This window comes from Xenopus laevis, chromosome 7S (genome assembly GCF_017654675.1).
Source record: "Xenopus laevis strain J_2021 chromosome 7S, Xenopus_laevis_v10.1, whole genome shotgun sequence".
Classification (NCBI taxonomy): Eukaryota; Metazoa; Chordata; class Amphibia; order Anura; family Pipidae; genus Xenopus; species Xenopus laevis.
The window spans coordinates 106,934,494-106,957,918 of record NC_054384.1 but is presented as its reverse complement, the minus strand read 5'-3'; the positions used below and the strand labels follow the sequence as shown (position 1 = coordinate 106,957,918).

The window sequence follows — 23,425 nt, the reverse complement described above, 5'->3', positions numbered from 1 at the left end:
CTAAACAAGGCAGTGAGTACTAAACAAGGCAGTGACTACTAAACAAGGCAGTGAGTACTAAACAAGGCATTAAGTACTAAACAAGGCAGTGAGTATTAAACAAGGCAGTGAGTACTAAACAAGGCAGTAAGTACTAAACAAGGCAGTGAGTACTAAACAAGGCAGTGAGTACTAAACAAGGCAGTGAGTCCTAAAAAAATTGAGTACTAAACAAGGTAGTAAGTACTAAAAAAAGGCAGTGAGTACTAAACAAGGCAGTGAGTACTAAACAAGGCATTGAGTACTAAAAAAGAATTGAGTACTAAACAAGGCAGTAAGTACTAAACAAGGCATTGAGTACTAAAAAAGAATTGAGTACTAAACAAGGCATTGAGTACTAAACAAGACAAGACAGTGAATACTAAACAAGGCAGTGAATACTAAACAAGACAAGACAGTGAGTACTAAACAAGGCAGTGAGTACTAAACAAGGCATTAAGTTCTAAACAAGGCAGTGAGTATTAAACAAGGCAGTGAGTACTAAACAAGACAGTGAGTACTAAACAAGGCAGTATGTATTAAACAAGGCAGTGAGTACTTAAGAAGGCAGTGAGTACTAAACAAGGCAGTATGTATTAAACAAGGCATTAAGTACTAAACAAGACAGTGAGTATTAAACAAGGCAGTGAGTACTAAACAAGACAGTGAGTACTAAACAAGGCAGTATGTATTAAACAAGGCAGTGAGTACTTAAGAAGGCAGTAAGTACTAAACATGGCAGTGAGTATTAAACAAGGAAGTGACTACTAAACAAGGCAGTGAGTACTAAACAAGGCAGTAAGTACTAAACATGGCAGTGAGTATTAAACAAGGAAGTGAGTACTAAACAAGGCAGTGAGTACTAAACAAGGCAGTAAGTACTAAACATGGCAGTGAGTATTAAACAAGGAAGTGACTACTAAACAAGGCAGTGAGTACTAAACATGGCAGTGAGTATTAAACAAGGAAGTGACTACTAAACAAGGCAGTGAGTACTAAAGAAGGCAGTAAGTACTAAACAAGGAAGTGAATACTAAACATGGCAGTGAGTTCTAAACAAGGCATTAAGTACTAAACAAGGCAGTGAGTACTAAACAAGACATTGAGTACTAAAAAAATGAGTACTAAACAAGGCAGTGAGTACTAAACAAGACAAGGCAGTGAGTACTAAACAAGGCAAAAAGTATAGTGGCTGCTGGGGAGACAACCTTCACCGGTGAAGCTGCACAATGTATCACAATGTATCACAATTTATCACAATGTATCACAATGTATCACAGCCCCTCTTTATAGAAGCAACAGTTGGAAACAGGGGAAGCATCATGGACAAAGGCAGCTCTGACTAATGAACACTTGTAGTCTATGTCTGCAAAACAGCTCACCTGTCCTCATGTTTGGGGGGCCTTATAAGTGAGGAATAGGTCCTTATCAACCTCCGTCACCAAGTTTCCTATAGTTTCTGCATCCAGCTCATTAATCTGCAGTGAGTTATAAGGGGAAGCCCAGGTGAGCAGTGTGGCAGTTAGTAGCGGCAGTTAGTAGGTATCTGATAAATCTGCAGACATCATTGAATATATCCACCCCTGTAATACTCAGCTATAAAAAGTATCACCTTTAAATGAGTTGGATTTCATGCTATAATATAATAATTACTCTCCTGTCCCTTTATTATATAGAATCTCCTATGCCACAGTTGTGCTGACTCCTTTTTTCCCTGCTGGATGCAAGTGAGTAGACAGCTGCCAGTGAAGGGGTTAAACAATGAGCAGATCTCTCTGCCTCTCCCACTGAGCTGCCAGAGCTTTATGACTCTGTTCACACAGACAGACACAGACACAGGCAGAGAAGGAGCCGTGCAATTGGCAGCCAGTAGCAGCAGCAGCAGAGATAAGCCCAGCAGCTACACCAGACACTTATCAGACATCTGGACAGAAAGATTTCATAATCCAGTGAGGAAGTTGCAGAATAACTTGGTGATTTGGAAGGGTAAGTGCAATCTATTATAAGCCCCCCGACTTGTCTCCCCTCCAGTCCAATATTGATCTTAAAGGGGACGTACACCCCGTAATAAAATGTTATCCAAACATTCCCAGCAACAACTACATTTCAATGGTTGTAAACCAATTATTGAAAGCAGCGTCTGTCTGAACTGCAGGTTCTGTCTCCTGAAACAATGTAGCAGAGGTCAGGCTGCCATGCTTCCTCCCAGATGGCTTCTGCTGCATTGTTTCAAAAGCAGAGAATAAACAGGGACAGGCTGATTCTGCTTAAACCCATCCGTATTTTTAACGGAAAGTTGCTTAGAATTATATTTTCTTTCATTAGGTAAGATTTTATTTTGGGGGGTTCTATCCCCTTTAAAGGATAAGTAAACGTTTAAAGTGTAAAATTGATGAGGGGGCTATTCTAAGCACTTTTGTCATTTGAATTCATAATTTATTTTGTTTTTATTCCAAGAAATTAAGGGATACATGTGCTGTTAATATGAATGAATTTTGTTACAACAGCGCCACCTGCTGGTCAGTTTCCCACCAGTCTGACCACCAAGTAGTCAAGGAAGTTGTCAGGAGAAAGAAAGAGGCTGCTCTGATGTTCTTCTGCTTAGGAAAGATGTGAGAAAGGTTTATAATGTTTTTCCCTAAGCAGAAGAACATCAGAGCAGCCTCTTTTTCTGGCTTTTTTCTTCAAAAATAAGGTCCATTTGGGAATTCTGAGTTGTTGGAAGTTTGATATTAGAAATACCGAGATAAATTCGGATCTTGATAAATAACCCCCCAAGTATGATGTAGAGAGTGATATTCTGAGACAATTTGCAATTGGTCTTCATTGTTTTATTATATGTAGCTTTTGAGTTTTTTAGCTTTTTATTCGGGGATAGGGTTGCCACCTTTTTTGCCTGGTTGAATCTGGGCAGGGGGTGGGGCTGTGATGCAATGGGGGCGGGGATGTGATGATGTGGGGGGTGGGATTGCTGCATCAATCATAGGGAATCCTGCCCAGTTTCCTAATTTGGAAAACAGGGCAGGCAGTTTTATGGGCTGTCTGGGTCAAAACTGGACAGATGGCAACCCTATTCAGCAGCTCTCCAGTTTGCAATGTCAGCAATCTGGTTACTAGGGTCCAAATGATCCTAGCAACCATGTATTGGTTGAACAAGAAACAGGAATATAAATAGGAAAGGTTCTGAATAGAAAAACTAGCAGTACTGATAAATGTGTAGCCTTACAGAGTGTTTCCTTTTTAGATGGGGTCAGTGACCCCTGTTTGAAAGTTGGAAAGAGTTAGAAGAAAAAGGCAAGTAATTCAAAAACAATATATATAAAAAAAAATTATGAAGACCAATTGCAAAGTTGCTTAGAATTGACTATAACATACTAAAAGTTAAAGGTGAACCTCCCCTTTAATATTCACTAGAATAATGAGCAAACAATAGTAGTTATTGCATTTTGATGAAACCTACTGGGTGCCACTTACTTATCAAGCAGCATCTGCTGATTTAATGAAGCGAATAAAGGGAATAAAGGGAAACTTACCAATGCAGTGCCTAAATGAGATGAATGGGTTTTTTTTACCCAGAATGCAATGTTTTTTTTCCATAAGCTTCATGTATATATTATGGCACACAAAGCAGCATCTTCCATTAATATGGATGCAAGTTATTGTACTTTTGGGCAAGTTGTTTTTTGTCTTTGGGGTTTGCTGTAAGTAAAGGCACTGTGTAATAGTGGTAGTGTCCCTTTAAATCATGCTCTATGGCCTAATGTTCACTGTCAGCTAAGTTTTTCCCACTGTTTCCATGAGTACATATGGACATCCCAGTGTCGCATTAGAGGACAACTAATTGCTGCAATGATCCCTAGGTGAGAGATGTGGCACAACAGGGTAATTATTATACTGACGGCTCAGCAGCTAATTCAATAACAAATTAATTAGCACACGTATTTGTCCATCGTTAGCACAGGTTGTGATGTCACAATGACTCAGAGTCTCACTCAGCATCTCCAGGGATCACATTTCTGGAAACCTTGTGTGGGTTCCTAAGGGAATAGCTGATCTCTCTGTGATCTCTAACAGCTATTCAATTACACAAAATATTTCTCCTGCAACCCCTGTCCTTTTGGTATTGTGCTTTAAAAGGGTGGTTCACCTTTAAGGTACATTTTGGTATGTTATAGAATGGGAAATTTTTTTTTTTATAGGCTTTGAATTATCTGCCTTCCTCTTCTGACTTTTTCCAGCTTTCAAATGGGGGTCAGTGACCCCATCTAAAAATCAAATGCTCTGTAAGGGCAGAGACAGATGAGAAGATTCAGGGAGATTTAGTCGCCCATCGACAAATCGCCTTTTCTTCGGTTAACTAATCTCCCCAAACTGCCTTCCCGCCAGCTAGAATCTAAATCGACGGCGGGATGGCACTCGGATCGCTTCGGTTTTTCCGAAATCGCCCGAAGTTTCCTCGTGAGAGAACCCTATCTAAAAACCAAATACCCTGTAAGGGCAGAGAGAGATGAGAATATTCGAATAGATATTGTCGCCCGGTTTGCCTCACGAGGAAACTTCGGGCGATTTCAGAAAACAAAGTGCTCCGAGTGCCATCCCACCGGCGATTTCGATTCTAGCCGGCGGGGAGGCATGTTTGGGGAGATTAGTCGCCCGAAGAAGAGGCGATTTGCCACCGTGCGACTAATCTCCCTGAATCTTCTCGTCTGTCTCTGCCCTAAGGCTACTGTATTGTTATTTCTACTTTTTATTACTCATCTTTCTATTTTTTAAATCAACACATGGTTACTAGGGTAATTCGGACCCTAGCAACCCAATAGCTGAAATGGCAGAATGGAGAGCTGCTGAATAAAAAGCTAAATAACGCAAAAACAAAAAATAATTAAAACAAAATCAACTTCAAATTGTCTTAGAATATCTCTCTCTACATTGTACTAAATGTTAACTTAAAGGTGATCAACCCCTTTATTTTTAATATCGTATTTGCTTCTGTGTCGGGTAGAGGTTAATGTTATTCCTCCATTAAGGGACAAGTGTATCCTAACAATGAATATGATCAGAAATGCTGTATTTTATATATTGAATTTACAGCACCAGCCCAGAGGTTCAACAACAATAATGAGCCAGGCCTTGAAAGTTGTTTGCAGGAGATTGCCATCTTGGATCTTGTTAGGCCATATTGTGTGTGTCAGGGGCACTGCACATGCTCAGTGAGCTCTGTGCTGCCTCTGAGAAGCCAAGTTTGTGGGATCCATAAAATCCATTACAGGAGCTTATTATTATCCTTATTAATTCTCCTGCAAAATACACTGGATTCTGAGGTGCCATGCATGTAAACCTGACAGCAGGAGTATATGCAGTGCTGTACTCAGTTGCTTTTAGCCAGGGGGCACTGAATTTTCCACCTTTATCTGGTCTCAACCCAGCTGGGTGAGTGCCAACTCCCAGTAACTCCCAGCAGTACAGATATTACATGTGACTCTTGCACTCAGGATGAGACAAGCATCCCTATTTTAGTGGAAGGGACTGGGAGCATTAGCTGAGGAGCATTATTACCAATCAATCTCATAACCTGGAGCACTGGGCTGCCCTACTCACTAACCCTCCCTGCTTTATATCCCTAGGGTAAACTTTAACAGGGTCTGACTGCCAGTATCTTATCCCAATTCTAGCAGCCCAATATAATCCAGAAATTGAGACCTGGTTCCACCGCGGTATCCCCAGCACACCTGTCTCTCTGCCTCTCAGGTGGAGGAGTAAGACCCAATGGTGACTTTGGCTTATAAAGACTAGGGAAACCTGTCATCTTATGGCTACTAAAGGGAACCGCCAGATAATACTCACGGGTCCACTCCCTGCTGAAAAATAAGCCCCATACTGGCTTAATCCCCATAGGGACTGCTTGAAATAAACATAAGGAAGATCTTTACCCACAATACATAATAATCAGCCTCATTTCCACACTTTATATTGAATGTACATGGTATATATAGAGTGGGCCCCTATAAGCACAGGTAAGTGACAGTAGCCCAGAGTATGTGCTGGGAATCAGAAGATAAGATGATGGGGAGATACTGTAGTCATCGTCTGTGGCACAAATCTTCCCTCCTAAAGATTGAGGTGGCCTTGGATGGGTACAGAACCCCAAAACTGAGATGAACCACCTAAGTCCCGAAGATCTGAAATCCTGAAGCCGCGAACGGAGCCTAAGCCGGCTTTTTTTTTTTAACTTATAAGGGGGCCCTGACCACCAATGATTCTTTTTAAAATGTTTTTTAAAAACTTTTATGTGGGACCCTGGCCGACAATGATTTGTTTAAACAGATTTTTTTTTAAAAAAATGATCTTCGCGACATGCATGCGCGCCGATGGGGCGTCTTGTGCGCATATGCGCCGGGGGCGCCATGTGTGCCAAGGGGGTGGCGCACATCAGAGCACAGTGCGGGGGGATGGGGGGCCTGTAGGGGGGCCCTGAGCTGCAGTTCCGATGGGCCCTGGGCCCCCCAGTCCGAGCGCAGGAATAGACGCATTACATTTTTGAGACACAACATGCTGCATTTTTCCTGTGTTCCTGTGTGAGTACAGCCCCATTGGAAAAAATGTAATGCGTCTATTCCTGCGCTCCCCTGCGGCTGAACGCAGAAAAACGGAACGCAGGGGAGCGAAGCTACAACCGCTCGTCAGTGAGAGCCCTTAAGGTGAACCACCCCTTTAATCCATCTCGTTATAAAGAGACACTAACATACAGAATTAACTGATTAGAAGAGACATAATTTGCAACATAAAAGCGAAGGCCTTTTTTACGTGTAGAGGCAGCGCCGGGGACACAAGAATGCTCTTCTGAGCACTTTTGCAAGATAAATTAATTTTATATTGTTTTCTGAGATATTAGCAGTTTTGGCCTGGTCATGCTTTCTGCTGTTCAGCTCTCATTCACTCGTTCACATTCTACTGGTCTAACTGACTGTGATTAGGCGCCACTACTTCATGTCTGCTGTCGGTTTTATAGCGCTGCCGACATCAGGAGTTAAGTCCTCGTTTCCCTCCAGCTCAGAACTGGGAATTGTCAGCAATGTGACATGGACCCAATGCACCGGTGACTCTGGTGTCTAGTGGAGACGTCACCTACAGTCTGTTAACCCCTTGATGGCAAGCGCAGCAGCTCTGAAAGAGATCAGCAGTTAAAAACCGCTAATATCTAAGGAGACGCATCTCAAAAGGGAATTTTACATTAAAGGGCAAGGCAGGGACTGAAGTAAGGGACAAGTATCACTAGGGTTGTCTAAGAATTTGCCATTCCCCATTGATTCTACTTTTCCTTATCCTTTAACTCTTTGTGGGTTTAGATACAGACAACTAAGCCCCTCACCCTCCCCAACCGAGGCCCCTCTGCCCCCTCCCCAACCACATCACTGTTTGTTCTTGGCTTCCAGATGTGCCATATTTACATTGTGTTACAGTTCATTGGCCTTCACTTGTCTATGAAGTTCTCTTCTCTTCCCCTATAATAGTGACTGGAGGACTCCTATGGCTGCACACGGGCCAATGCCATTTAACTGTTTGCAGATCTGGAAGCTCAAGCGATAAGACTGGGCATAGGGTGCCTCCTGCTCGCGTGCAGGAGGACGGCAAACAAAGCAATCATCGTTTGTCAAGTCAATGATGTGCGTTTCTATATCTGGATAAAAGTGGATATCCTGGAAAATAGCAGATTAGGTTTCAAAAAGGCCCGTGGATGTGAAAAATAAGAGGAGGAAATGAGAAGAGAGGGTGGTGCCCTTTAATATTATTATTAAGTATTCGGTTGGTGTCGGCAGCTTGTGCCCTGGTTCAGGTTCAGGAATATTACAGGGATCTGTTATCCAGATTGCATGAGACCAGGGGACAGATTTACTAAAGGGCAAAGTTGTTATCGCCAGTGAAAATTCGCCAGAAACATCGGCAATTTACTAACAGACGTAGAGGACAATTTCGCTATCGAAAGAGTATATCGCTAAGGAGCTTTCGCTCCCTTTCGCCAGACGAATTTTCGCTCAGGTGTACGATTGTTACTCCGCAAATTCACTAGTGTGAAATTTTACAGAACGTTTCACAAGAGTTTCCTTCACCACCTTAGACCAGGCCAACTTATAAGATGAAGCTTCATCCTCCTCAATCTTATGACATCATATCCTGTCTGCCGGAAAGTTGTTAAAATGATAAAAAAAAAGGCAGGGTTTTTTCATATTTTAAAGCGGGGTTGTCTTCAAAAGTCCTAACTATTAAAGATTTTTGTGTCAACATTTTTTTCCAATTATTTGAGGGACATGCCACATTTTTTTTAGGGTGGGCTCGTGTCTAGGACATTAGAGGATCTATTTGTCTTTATTTTGCTTCCTTGGACATGTGTAATGCATACCTCCCAACTGTCCCGTTTTAGAGGGACAGTCCCTCTTTTGACAGCTCAACCCGCAGTCCCTCGTTTGTACTGGAAAGTCATGTTTTTCTCTGCACTGAACAGCCCGAAAAAGAAACAAAGTTTCTAACTTAATTGGCTTTTGGCAGAGAGCCCAGAACAGCTAACAGGTACAAATAAGAAATAACAATTTTGAGATAAGCAAATAAGTAACATAAGATAACAGGTCTCTTGGGAGAAGTTAGATTCACAGCTTAAAGGGCAATTCACCTTCATTAGCAAAACACAGAAATATGTTCAAACTTTCATAACCTGACAAAATTTGTAAAATGAACATGGTAATTAGGGGGTGTGGCCACAAAAAAGATCATGATCAAAAAAATTTGCCGCGTTGCGCACACCAACTGTTTTGTCCCACTGTTTTTCCAAAATGTTGGGAGGTATGGTAATAGCATTTGCAGCAACATCTCTAATAAAGACGTATACATGACCTATATGTACCTGCCATATTCTAATTGACCTAAGCGTAAGAGTACTAATGAATATTACAGAAAGTTCGCTATGAAATGAAAAAAAAATAAATAAAAAATGCTGAATTGTCTGTTTAAATAGGACAGATATGGTAATGGTTTACTTAGGAACTTTCTGGATAATGGGTTTCTATTTTATACATTCCATAAGGGTATTATTATTTTTAGGGATGCACTGAATCCAGGATTCGGTTCGGGATTCAGCCTTTTTCAGCAGGATTCAGATTCGGCAGAATCCTCTTGCCTGACCGAAGCGCATCTGAACCCTACTTTAAATATGCAAATTAGGGGCGGTGAGGGAAATCGTGTGACTTTTTGTCACAAAACAAGGTAAAAAATGTTTTCCCCTTCCCTTTACATATGCAAATTAGGATTCAGATTCGCTTTGTTATTCGGCTGAATCCAAAATAGTGGTTTCGGTGCATCCCTAATTATTTTATATGGTGTTATGGTCTCCCTGGGCTTATTGGCTAATGACATAAAGCCTGGCACAAAGCAATTGAAAGGTACAATACAGTAGGTTCTATTACTGATAATCACATAGTTTAATGCTTTGAGGAAAGGTGAGAAATTGCTCTTCCAACATATCGTATGTCTAGTGCGATTAGATTGGGAAAGTCCAGTATAGAGCAATGCTAAGCCCCAAGTGTAGCTTTAACTGAGATCCATTTTACTAACATCTCTTAGTTTCTAAAAGTTCCCATAATTGCTCAATTTCATCACTTATTGGTTATTGGCAACTGACATCTTCAGGCGACTTCGGAAAATGAAGCGCTCCGAGTAAAATCCCCCCGGTGATTTACATTATAGCCGGCAGTAAGGCAATTCAGGGAGATTAGTCGCCTCGAAGAAGAGGAGATTTGTCACCGGGCGACTAATCTCCCCGAATCTGACCGTGTGTCTCTGCCCTTAGAAGCCCTTTGTTCCCTCAGCAGTTGGACTATTTTGTATTATTTATAAATTGTCTAGGCTTGGAATGTAGTCTGGTTGCTAGATAGTTAATTTCCCCAGAGAGCTGTTTTGAAATCCAAAGGTATATATAGTAGAAAGCCTAAAAAAATATGGTAATCAAAAAAAAAATATTTTAAAAAAAAGTGAATCTGCCATATCAATTTGCTTTAAAATTGTTGGGGCCGGCGACCCTGATAGCCAGATCTCCAGTTGCAGCTAATTTAAGGGGCTGTTCACCTTTGAGTTAATTTTCAGTATAATGTAAGGAGGGATATTCTGAGACTATTTTGTATTCTGGATTATTTTGTATTATTTATAAATTGTCTAGGCTTGGAATGTAGTCTGGTTGCTAGATAGTTAATTTCCCCAGAAACTTTTGAAATCCAAAGGTATATATAGTAGAAATCCTATAAAAATATGGTAATCAAAAAAAAATATTTAAAAAAAAAAAGTGAATCTGCCATATCAATCTGTTTTAAAATTGTTGGGGTCGGCGACCCTGATAGCCAGATTTCCAGTTGCAGCTAATTTAAGGGGCTGTTCACCTTTGAGTTAACTGTTAGTATGATGTAAGGAGGGATATTCTGAGACTATTCGCAAATGGTTTTAATTTTTTATTATTTGTGGTGTTTGAGTTATTTAGCGTTTTATTAAAAATGAAGTCATTTCAGCCATTCAGTTGCTGGGGTCCAAATTACCCTAGCAACCATGCATTATTTGAATATGAATTGGGGAGGGTCTGAGTAAAAAAAAGTAGCAATAGCAATAAATTTGTAGCCTTACAGAACATTTGTTTTTTAGATGGGGTCAGTGACCCCTCACTGGAAAGCTGGAAAGAGTCAGAAGAAGGGAAATAATTCAAAAACTATAAAGAAGAAAAAACAAAGGCCAATTGAAAAGTTGCTTGGAATTAGCCATTCTATTACATACTAGAAGACAAATTAAAGGGGAACCACCCTTTTAAGAATCATAGATATTTAAAATAGGATCACCTATACCCTATTAAAGGTCAAATTTAGGCCAATACCTTTCTATGATCTATGCGCTATTTCCAACCTATCTCAGCTATTTATCTTTCTAATGCTTGTTCTTGGATTACTGTGTGTTCTGTGTGGTTATCTCAGTTTAGTTACTCGCTCTGTGTCTCTGTACTATACGGATCATTTCTAAATCAGCACATCAGCAAATAAAGAAGATTTAGATGCAGCGAGACTCATATAAACAGGGTCAGACCAACACGTCGCCTCCAGCCCCAATCTGATTAAATGTGCCGTGTTCCATTTGCCCAATCCAATTACTGACATCTCAGTCAGTCGCATTAATTGTCTTACCGTTATCAGAACAAGGCAATAATGATTCAGCTAATTTCCTGGTGCCGCTACTCATGTGCCAGTTAAGTCACAGGCTAAAGAGGTTGTTCACCTTTAAATTAACTGTTCGTATGATGCAGAGAGGGATATTCTGAGACAATTTGCAATTGGTTTTCATTCTTTATTATTTGTGGTTTTTGTGTTATTTAGCTTTTTATTCAGCAGCTCTCCAGTTTGCAATTTCAGCAGTCTGGTTGCTAGGGGACAAATTCCCCTAGCAACTATGCATTGATTTGAATAAGAGACTGGAATATGAATAGGAGAGGTCTGAATAGAAAGATGAGGAATAAAAAGTAGCAATAACAATACATGTATAGCCTTACAGAGCATTTGTTTTTCTTTTAGATGAGATCAGTGGCCCCTAGAAACAAACCTCTTATTAAAAAAAAGACCTCCCTTCTCCCCCCCCCCAGCCTAGCTGCTACCCCGGGCAAATACCCCTAACTTTTTTACATACCCCTCGGTACAGATTCAGGGATCGCAGTTCACAGCAGCTATCTTCCAGGTCTTCGTATCATCTTTCGGCGCGTCTGCAATTTTTCTGGCGTGTCTCCACTTTCGGGGGTAATCACCTATGTGTGGGGGGGGGAGCAGGGAGGGAGGACTATGTAGGGTAGTGGGTTTTATTATTTTTTATCAGTTGGGCAGCAAATTATAAAGGAAGCAGCAGCTGCCAAAATATAATCTCATCTTTTGGACCCAAACACAGTGGGGTATATTTATCTCTCCGCTGATTTCTATGGGGTTTTTAAAGGCGTATTTTTCAAATGGTGAACTTTCACTTACACCCTTTGATAAATATGCATTAAAAGGGCATGTAAAGGCAAAAAAATTAAATCCAATTTCTACTTTCTTTAATGAAAAAGAAACCTATCTTCAATTTACTTTAATTAAAAAATGTGTACCGTTTTTATAAGAAACCTGACTGTATGCAGTGAAATTCTCCCTTCATTTACTGCTGTGGATAGGAATTGTCAGACGGTCCCTAACTGCTCTGCAGGGAAACAATCATACTTATGAACAGCAGGGGGAGCCCCCGCCTTACTTCCCAGCCATGCAGAACTCAAGCAGCTTTGTTTGTTTCCCTGTAGAGCAGTCGGCGACTGTGTAGAGATTTGTATTGGATTTTATTTTTGGCTTTACATCCCCTTTACTGTTTCCAACTTCATCTGCAGGGACAAAGATCATGGAGCCAGATTTAAACAGATAAACTGGGATTCTATTTGGAGGATTATTTTGCTGCAGCCATTGGTTCTGCAGAGTTGGAGAAAGTTTGTATTAAACAATACAAAAACTATAAAATCCACATTAGATTACATGATAACACAGGACCCAGTGCAGTCTGTATATTCTGATTATTAATCAGTCTTGTTGTATCGGCTTCTGGCAGATATTATTTGACTTGTGCTGTTTTGATGATTTATGACGATCCCTAAGCAGCCCAGACCACACTGAGCATGTGCACAGTCTTGGTCTTGCAAAGATGTATAAAAAAGTTACAAGATGGTGACCCCTTGTGGCCAACTTTGAAATCATAAATCATTTGTTTGATTAGGCTTGTGGTGCAGTAAGTTCATGTTTATGTTTAGTATACAAAATACAGCATTTCTAGCCTTATTCTATTTTACACTTTACTTCCCCTTTAAAAAACCTGTAGAAATGAATAGAGAGAGGTGGTATTTCAGTCTAGCGCACGGTAGTGATCTCTAACTTTACTCTTTGATAAATATACCCCAGTGTGTAGGCTTTAGGGACTAGGTTTATCACAGTTGGGTTGAATTAGGGACATGCTGGGGGTTATCCACTCCCTTCTTCCCATTTCCATTGTCCTGTACTGGCTACTAATAAGCTTGGGTATCAGCTTGTATCTGCATGAACCACTTCCAAGTAGTGATGAGCGAACTGCAAAACAATTCACAAAACGGAGAAAAATTTGCGAAACGCACTGAAGTCAATGCATGTCAACTTTTTTTTTTTTTTTACATGCAACAGTTTTTTCTCACTCCAAATGCATTAAAGTCAATGGCATTTTTCTTGTGGCGCCTTATTCGTCTAGCCCACGTTTTTGTCCAAATGCACTAAAGTCAATGGGTGTTTTTTCTGATGGCGACTTTTTTGTCTTGATGGCTTTTTTGACACTATGGATTTTTTTCCGCCACATTTTTTGCCACATTTTTACGAAAAAAATTCTCACACGGCAAAGTGTGGAATTTCGCTGCGAATCGATGCCTGCCTGAATATTTCACTCATCATTAGTTCCAAGATAAGCAGCTTCCTATGGGCAGAAAATAACAGGTGGGTTATGTAATATCTACATAATGTGCAATGTACTTCTGTTGGGGAAATCAAGACTTCCATTAATGTTCAGTTTCCATAGTAATGTTATTCAAGGCAAGTCATTCAATATACGAGGCCATTGTACTAATTATTCTATATATTATGACTAGATATACGGTATTATATATTATAATGTTTATTATAGTAAAGTCCCAGCACTATCATTAACGTGAAATCCATCTGGGAAGCACAATGATGTCTTATTTCTCATACACAGAAAGTGCAAGGGACATGTACAAGGTGTAAATTGGCTTGGAATATGTTGTATATGCCGGAATTAATCAATCGTACCACTTCTCAGTATTATAACTTCAAATTTCAATTCCATGTGTTGGCTCAAACCAACAAAAAATTCCAAGGACGGAATCAAACACTTAAAGCACAGATAGTGGAATTAAAATGTTATATACTTTTGTATACATACTTTAATTCAATATGATCAAAGACCTAAATAATCAAATTCATAAACAATTAAAAACAGTGAATAAATAAATTGTGACGGTTCTGATCAGAAAGGGAATCAGGAGAGCAAGAAGTCATTAGCTCTAGGCAGAATTCAGCTTGAATTTCCATGAGAACAGAGTGCTAGCTCTTTATCCCATGTTATCCTGGGTGTGTTTGTATATTCTATGTTTTTAATAGAAACGAGTGCCTGTTAAGAAAATATATACAGTAAAGTGTGTGGACTTTTTTTTATTTAGAATTAAAGCACAAACGAATGGGCATCTGTATGGGGTTTATTGGAAGCTGAGAGGCTACGTGACACTAAATATACACCTGGGTTTTGATAGCACCCGAGGGAATAAATCGTATAAATAATAAATTGTTGTGTATCCATTTATCATTAATCTAGACCAGTGGTCCCCAACCAGTAGCTCGCGAGCAGCATGTTGCTCACCAACGCCTTGGATGTTGCTCTCAGTGGCCTCAAAGTAGATGCTTATTTTTGAATTTCTGGTTTTTAGGCAAGTTTTGATTGTATAAAAACCATATGTGCTGCCAAACAGAGCCTCTTGAAGGCTGTCAGTCCATATAGGGGCTACCAAATAGCCAATCACAGCCCCTTCTGTCATCTACAGGGACTTTTTTCATGCATGTGTTGCTCCCCAACTCTTTTTGCATTGAATGTGGCTCACGGGTAAAAAAAGGTTGGGGACCCCTGATCTAGACTAATGGAGCAATACAGTGAATGATGGCTAGGGATGCACCAAATCCACTTTTTTGGATTCGACAGAACCCCCGAATCCTTCGTTGATTATTCTGTTGAATACTGAACCGAATCCAAACCCTAATTTGCATATGCAAATCAGGGAGGGAAAAGTAGTGCTGCGCACGAACTGCGTGGCTAAAAAAAATTTTACTTCCATGTTTTGTGACGAAAAGTCACATGATTTTAAGGATTCAGATTTGGTTCGGCCAGGCTCAAGGATTCGGCCGAATCCAAATCGTGCTGAAAATGGCCAAATACCGAACCGAATCCTGGATTTGGTGCATCCCTAGTGATGGCACAGGAGATGCACGGCTTCAACGATTCATTAGTACAGGTATCCAGAAACCGCTTATCCAAAAAAGCTCTGATAAAATCAATAATCAAATAATCCAAATGTATCTTGTATTTGATCCAGACCAATATACAATGAATCCTTATTGGAAGAAAGTTTATTTGGTATATTTAACGTTACATGATTTTTTCGGTAGACTTAAGGTACGAAGATCCAAATTACGGAAGGATCCGAGCAGGTCCCGAGCATTCTGGATTGCAGGTCCCGAGCATTCTGGATTGCAGGTCCCAAGGGCAACGACACATGAGGAGATTCAGGGAGATTCTTCGGGCGACTAATCTCCCTGAACTGCCTTTTCGCCGGCTAGAATCTAAATCACTGGCGGGATGGCACTCGGAGTGATTCAATTTCCAGAAGTTGCCTCTCGAGGAAACCTCGGGCGACTTCTGGAAACGAAGAGCTCCAAGTGCCATCCCACCGGCGATTTACATTCTAGCCGGTGGGAAGGCAAATCGGGGAGATTAGTTGCCCGAAGAATAGGAGATTTGTTGCTGGGCAACCAAATCTCCCCGAATCTCCATTTGTGGCTCTACCCTAATAAGACACTAAATTGGTGGCATGGAAAACAATTTATCAAATTTAGGGCATTGCATATCCTATGCTAGCTTATTGTTTGTATGCATATGCCCCACCATGGCTACCCACACCTAGGGGCACATTTACTTAGCTCGAGTGAAGGAATAGAATAAAAAATACTTAGAATTTCGAAGGTTTTTTTTTTGGTTACTTCGACCATCGAATTGACTACTTTGACCTTTGACTTCGAATCGAATGATTCGAACTAAAAATCGTTCGACTATTCGACCATTCAATAGTCGAAGTACTGTCTCTTTAAAAAAAACTTTGACCACCTACTTCGCCACCTAAAACCTACCGAGCATCAATGTTAGCCTATGGGGAAGGTCCCCATAGGCTTTCTAGCCAATTTCTGATCGAAGGAAAATAGTTCGATCGATGGATTAAAATCCTTCGAATTGTTGGATTCGAAGGATTTAATCATTCGATCGAACGATTATTCCTTCGATCGTTCGAATGAATAGCGCTAAATCCTTCGACTTCGATATTCAAAGGATTTAACTTCGACGGTCGAATATCGAGGGTTAATTAACCCTCGATATTCGACCCTAAGTAAATGTGCCCCCTAGAGATCACTTTTGGTGAAGGAGTCACAGCACTTAATAGGGTATTTTTATTGCAAAACAACTGTTTTCCCATTCAAAGTGCGGGTTTGATTAGACCCTTTCTTACTGGTTCCTATGCCATTGAAAACATGAGAACCTCTGGATATTTTGGGGGCCCTAAAATAAATTTGCTGTGGGGTCCAGTAACATCTAGTTACGCAACTGCATTGATCCCATTGACTGAGCCAATCAGATCAGATATAGTCAATTAAAGGAGGCACGTGCACGGGATCTTATACACCTGGAGGGTCAGTGGACCCATCCCAGCTTGGGCAGAGAGCTAATGATCTATTTAGCACTACTTTCCCAGTTAGAACATTATTTAGATGGAAAAATCCTGATTCTGTTTATGAAGTGAAAAAGACATTTGCCAGTTTTCACATATCAATAGGGTTCCCTGTGTAATATGGCCGATAATAGAAAAGATAATGGTTCCTGCAGGGTGAATGTTATTGGGTCTGGTTACTGCCAACGAAGCGGCCCCAGGGTCTGGATAAGGAGTTTCATTTATATTGTTATCTTCATTGGTTATTTATTTGCAGGCATAGTTATTGAATAAACTATTCTGCCTTTACCTAAAGAAGGGCATATTTTATTTATTAAATAACACTTTGAAACATCATGCAGTGAATATATTACTGGGTTTGAAAGTAAAGTATGTTTTCTTCACAGAGTCCATTGGAGGCTCCTTTTAATGTCCACAAAACAGTGAATCTGAACATTACTTTTACATCGCTGGTGGAAGAGCTCTCCTCGGGAGCATTTATTCATATCTATTGGATGGTGGGTTATAATGATTACGTGGCTTATGTTTATGTTTTAACATGTTTTAGGTTTAGTGATAAATCCAAGTACACTGCTCATGCACATTTTGCACTTTCATTCATCTTATCTTCTTCTTGGATTTATAGACATGATATGCAGATGTCTTCTCTTAATTATCCAAGGCCTTTGCTCTGTTGTGCCTCCCTATACCTCTAGTCTTGTTCTCAGGGGCGATCCGCCAATGAGGCGAGCTGAGGCGCTCGCCTCAGGCGGCATCGCCAGCTAGGTTTCCAGGGGCGGCAAAAAGCCGCTCCTGGTGCCTTTAAGAGCCGAATTTCCGGTTTTTGAACCGGAAATTCGGCTTTACTAGGGCGAGAGAGCGCAATTGCGCTCTCCGCAATAGCGTTGCTGCCTCCCCCCCCGGAAATCGAATCGGGCTGGGGGGGCGGCATTACTGGAGCCGCCTCAGGCGGCAATGCATACCGAAACGGCGCTGCTTGTTCTCTCATTCGTTCATAAACATCAATATTTTTCCTTACCACCAACCCCAACTCTCTTCTCACTCTTTTTATTCTCTCTATCATACTGTCCAGAAATGTTCTTTACGATCTTCTAGGCTTATGTTCCCATTTGTTCTGTATCCAAAGCAGAAACATTTTTCCTTTCCACCAAACCCAACTATCTTCTCACTCCTTTCAATCTCTCTATCTGTAAGAACCTACCCTGGTGGTCTAGTGGGCAGAAGGGTCCACGCCGCATCCTTGGCGTGGATGACTGCTACACCGCTCCTGTCCTCCCCTTGCCAGCACCATTTTGTGTTTCCTAGGGTGCGCGCGGCGCCCCTGCGCATCTCTTAAAGGCGCAGGCACGCTGGCGTGATTGCACCAGCACACAATGGCACGAATTTGTGCACGTTTTGGCGCGAATTGGGACCCTATTTAAAGCCCATTCAGACCTGTAGCCAGTGCCCGTTATAGGATCCTGTGGTTTCCTGAGTCTTGTGCTACCTGTTCCTGCTACCTGTTTGCTATCCTAACTGTTATTTCCGTATTTGACCCAGCCTGTTCCTGACTATTCTGACCTCTGTATCCTGATCCTGCCTGTTTGTCTGATTACCCGGTTTTGACCCTTTGCCTGCCTAACGACAACTCCTTCTGCCTGATCCAGTCTGTCTGATTACCTGGTTTTGACCCCTCGCCTGCCTGACGATTCTGTTATCTGCCTGTCCTGATCCGGTCTGTCCTGTTTCCGTTTCTACCAGACGCCTTGTTCCTTGACCTTCTGCCCAAAGACTCTTGCTATCCGGTCGTGCCCCTTTGCCAGCCAGAACATCTCGCCTTGTACCCCTCGTTAAGTCCAGGTGGCACCCAATTAAGCTGAGGGCTCCTCCCGAAGCCCAAAGGTGGTCACACTACTGGTGAAGCCGAGCCGAGACCAGGGTCCTTGGCACTTGTTCTGGTATTGGGTGCCGGCTGTGACACTATCATGTTGTCCAGAAATGTCCTTTACGTTCTTCGAAACCAAGCGTAAATCCTAACTCAAGAGGAACAAGCACTATGTGTGATTTCAGTGATTTGGTTGCACTTGCAAACCACTTATCTTTCTCATCTTTGTGTCTAGGACACCTATTTTCTCTGACAGTTTATAGATTAAAAAATAAACATGGCACAAAAGGTACTTCTGATAGAGCACTGTATGGTACTAAAGATAGATCCAATAGTAATTACTATTTTACACATGTTTTTAATATATCCAGTATCTGGAAACAAACATATCCTCTTCTGATGAAGCATTATAGTATAGTCCTTTTATTTCTACCCTGTGTCCTCATGCCCTAGGATGAACTCTTATGTTGAAGAGTTATTGGCGTGAAACAGGAAAGAATATTTCCCATGCTCTCAAGGGCCCTGGGGCTTCTTTTAACAAATCAATAGATTTTCCAAGGTTAGACAAAGTCTTGTTGTGGTCTGAAATAAATCAGTTATGAGGGAGATAAAAGTGACAATGGATAAACCCCCAGGCAGAAAGCATTGCATGCAAACTGAACGAGATCTTTCCAAATGTCATCCTTGGTATTGGTCCATATAAAGGCTACAAAGTGAACTGGTGATTTCTTATATCCAGCCCTGTTGTTAGTTGGCAACATAATTTGTATTTCCTACTTCCAGTAAATAATTGAATGATTAATAGTGTCTGTTAGTGTCACTAAATGATGAACAGCCTCCATTACCTGTTAGCCGATTCCCTGTAAGCAAAACAACACCTGCATCCGCGACTGATAAACACACAAATGATGAATGACTTAGAAATATAATGGAAATCTACACTGTCTCTCTACTGTGTCAAAAAAGCTCTCCTTCGTCCTCTTGCTTTAAAGGAGAACTAAAGCCTAACTAAAGAAGTAGCTAGAAATGTTGTACATGATGTTTTGGGCTTCTCTATCATCCCAAGGCAACCACAGCCCTTTAGCAGTAAAGATCTGAGTCTCCAAAGATGCCCCAGTAGCTCCCCATCTTCTTTTCTGCTGATTCATTGCACATGCTCTGTGCTGCTGTCACTTACTGAGCTTAGGGACCCACTCACAATATACAGTACACATAGAATAGAAATGTCACAATATAAGGCTGATTAGTAATTAATACACATAATTACTACATGGCAGCACAGAAACCAGTGCAATTAGCATCAAAATTGAATAATCAGCAAACCTGTAGCATCAGCTTATATTACAGCCAGGGAAGCTCATTTTCTGCTGGATAATTAGTGACGAGCCCTAAGCTTAGCTTCTCAACAGCCAATCAGAGCCCACTGAGCATGTGAGTGTCACAGACACTTTCCAAGATGGTGACCCCCTGTGACAAGTTTGAAGTCCTGGATCATTGCTGCTATTGACAAGCTCAAACTTTAGCCTCGTGCAATAAGTTCAGTATGACATTTTCAGCCATATTCATTTTTAGGGTTTAGTTCTCCTTTAAGACAGCAGCATCCGAGTAGCGGAGGGCTCCTCCCAAAGTGAAAGGTGGCTGCTATAGGCAGAAGCATGAGCCATTACCGGGACCTTGGTGTTTGTTCTGGATTTTGGGATTCCATACATTACACCAGCTTTCAAGTGGGGTTCATTGAACCCATCTAAAAATAAATTTGGACCCTAGCAATCAGATTGCTGAAATTGAAAACTGGAGAGCTGCTGAATAAAAAGCGACCACAAATAATAAAAAATGGAAACCAAATACATATTTTCTCAGAATATATATTAAGAGTTTCAATGTAGATTCATCAATTTATTATAAAGACACTGCAATATATGCATAGTGTATGCTCACATAAGGATTAATATTCTTTATTAAACAGTACAACAGTTCCCTGGACCAAAAGAATAACAGGCTGCAGGTTGCCTTATGTGGGTCAGAGAACATTTATTATAAGGGATAATATACCCCCTACTGTAAATGATAAGGATATTAGAAGTCACTGAGGGGTTGTTCTGTGACCATATAAAGGCACAAGGCTGCAGGCTGAGTTATACAGGGAACTCTGAGTATCACTCATGTATTATAAGGGATAATGTACCCCTACTGTAAATGATAAGGATATTAGAAGTCACTAAGGGGTTCTGTGACCATATAAAGGCACAAGGCTGCAGGCTGAGTTATACAGGGAACTCTGAGTATCACTCATGTATTATAAGGGATAATGTACCCCCTACTGTAAATGATAAGGATATTAGAAGTCACTGAGGGGTTGTTCTGTGACCATATAAAGACACAAGGCTGCAGGCTGAGTTATACAGGGAACTCTGAGTATCACTCATGTATTATAAGGGATAATGTACCCCCTACTGTAAATTATAGATATATTAGAAGTCACTAAGGACCATATAATGGCACAGGGCCAGACACAATAGTCCAGTTTATATGTGCCACCTGTGCCTAAAGGTGGCCACACACTGAGAGATCCGCTCATTTGGCGATGTCGCCAAACGAGTGGATATCTCCCCGATATGCCCACCTTGAGGTGGGCAATATCGGGCTGATCTGATCGTGGGCCCTAGAGCCCAACGATCGGATCCTAACGGTGGATTTACGGGAGGTCGGATTGCGGGACCGCATAAACGAACAGATGCGGCCGCAATCTGACGGGATTTTATGTCCAATCCGATCGAGATCTGGCCAGATCTCGATCGGGGAAGCCCGTTGGGGGGCCCCATACACGGGCCAATGAGCTGCCGACTCGGTCTGTCGGCGGCTTTTATCGGCCCGTGTATGGCCAACTTAAATCATGGATTATAATTGGCTGAAACCCTTTACATTGTTTTGTTAACGGAATGAGGTTGGAAAACACCTTTTTTATGTATTAGTGGCTTTAGGCCAGAAAACCGAGTTATCACCATTTGTCCTGCTCTCCAACAGGGACCAATAAAGTTCTTAATGTGAATCATGTGAAAGTTTTTTCCTTTTATCAGCTTGTCGCACTAACCTAGTAAAATGCCATTATTATCCTAAAAAGTGCCACAGTGTGACCTTTCAGCAAACCTGGATGCCCCAAGGAAAAACAATTAAAATATGGAGTTGTCCATCCACAAGCACTGCACATGTTTATGAATTTACCCAACTCGTAGCTGTGCTGTTTCTTTGAATTATCACCAGACAGCTTTCTGCAGTATAATTAACCTTTCTTTACATACCACTAACCTATTACACAAGGGTTTTACAAAGAATATTTAAATGTGTTGTTGACCTTTAAATTAAAGGTTTGCATGACGTAGAGAGGGATATACTGATACAATCAGATAGAATCTAAATTGGTGGTGGGATGGCACTCGGAGTGCTTCGTTTTCCGACATTGCCTCCAGGAAGCTTCTGAAAAAAAATTGCTCCGAGTGCCTTCCCGCCGGTCATTTAGATCCTAGCCAGCGGGAAGGCATTGTGGGGAGATTAGTCGCCCGAAGAAGAGGCGCTTTGTCGCCAGGCTCCTAATCTGAATCTTAGCGTGTGCCCTTACCCTTAAGGTGAACATCCCCTTTGAAGGAACACTATAAGTAATATACACATTCTGGATTCTGCCACTAGGTGGTGCAAGCAGTGAAGACTAAAAGAAGAGAATTTCTCTGCTAACATCTGTGGAAAATGGCATTGCTGCAAAAGGCTCACAACGTCACCAGAATTTGACCTGAGGAAGTCTACGGCAGGGGAATGCAGATCAAGGGATCCCACCTCCTGTGTTTAAAGACAGTAAGAACATTTATATAATATAGTTCATTGTTTATATGTTATGTTTGTCTTTAATACAGGATACTCTAAATCTGCAATTAGGATTTTGGAGAGCTGAGGGAATCTGAAACCCATGCAAACGTCTGATAAACAAAACATGCTTTGGAGGCAGAGCCCTGTTTATAGTATTTCATATACATTTTTATTTCATTTCTGCTGTGTACCTGTTTCCTTTGTCTCTTCTAACTTTGTCATGGATAGTAATGCACACAATGGGAATCAGATAGGATCTGTGCAGCCACTGGGACAGAATGTTCTGTTATACAGATAGCTAGAATCTCAGCTGCCATAAAGCAGGACAGGACTGCTGCTTACAATGGGGATCAGATAGGATCTGTGCAGCCACTGGGACAGAATGTTCTGTTATACAGATAGCTAGAATCTCAGCTGCCATAAAGCAGGACAGGACTGCTGCTTACAATGGGGATCAGATAGGATCTGTGCAGCCACTGGGACAGAATGTTCTGTTATACAGATAGCTAGAATCTCAGCTGCCATAAAAGCTGCTGCTTACAATGGGGATCAGATAGGATCTGTGCAGCCACTGGGACAGAATGTTCTGTTATACAGATAGCTAGAATCTCAGCTGCCATAAAGCAGGACAGGACTGCTGCTTCCAATGGGTTATCACACAGGATACATTGTTGACAACAGTGTACTTTTAAATCAACTCTTAATAGGCATTTCTATATAGGAAATAAAAAGACGTGCTCAATTCAACACAAGCATAACATTCAATCTTCTTTTCTAATGGAAGCCGTCACTGGTAGAATAAATTTAACAACACATCCTTGTGCCTGAGGGTTGTACTCTTTGCGGAATGAAAACAGTGGCAGCTTTGTGTACAATAAAGGTGTTAAATTGCTTATAAAAAAAAGATACGGCCTGGTTGTTGGCATGGGATGTGTTTGCACTTACAGTGATAATGATAAAAAACTTCATTTGTATAGCACGAAAAAAAAAAACACCAAGCCATATGTAACTTTAAAATCGTAAACATGCACTTGCATTTATACTGAATTACTTATGAGACAGGGGCCCAGGGA

General features: G+C 41.1%; 1 protein-coding gene across 1 annotated transcript in view; it reads left to right on the top strand.

Moving 5' to 3' along the window:
* Positions 1 to 1,846: 1,846 nt before the first annotated feature.
* LOC108697060 (free fatty acid receptor 2) overlaps positions 1,847 to 23,425 on the top strand; it is a 38,694-nt gene continuing 17,115 nt past the window's right edge. The window contains exons 1-2 of the mRNA XM_041571700.1: positions 1,847 to 2,004; positions 22,179 to 22,340. The gene's annotated coding sequence lies outside the window, so the exon portion shown is untranslated. The remainder of the gene's footprint in view (positions 2,005 to 22,178; positions 22,341 to 23,425) is intronic.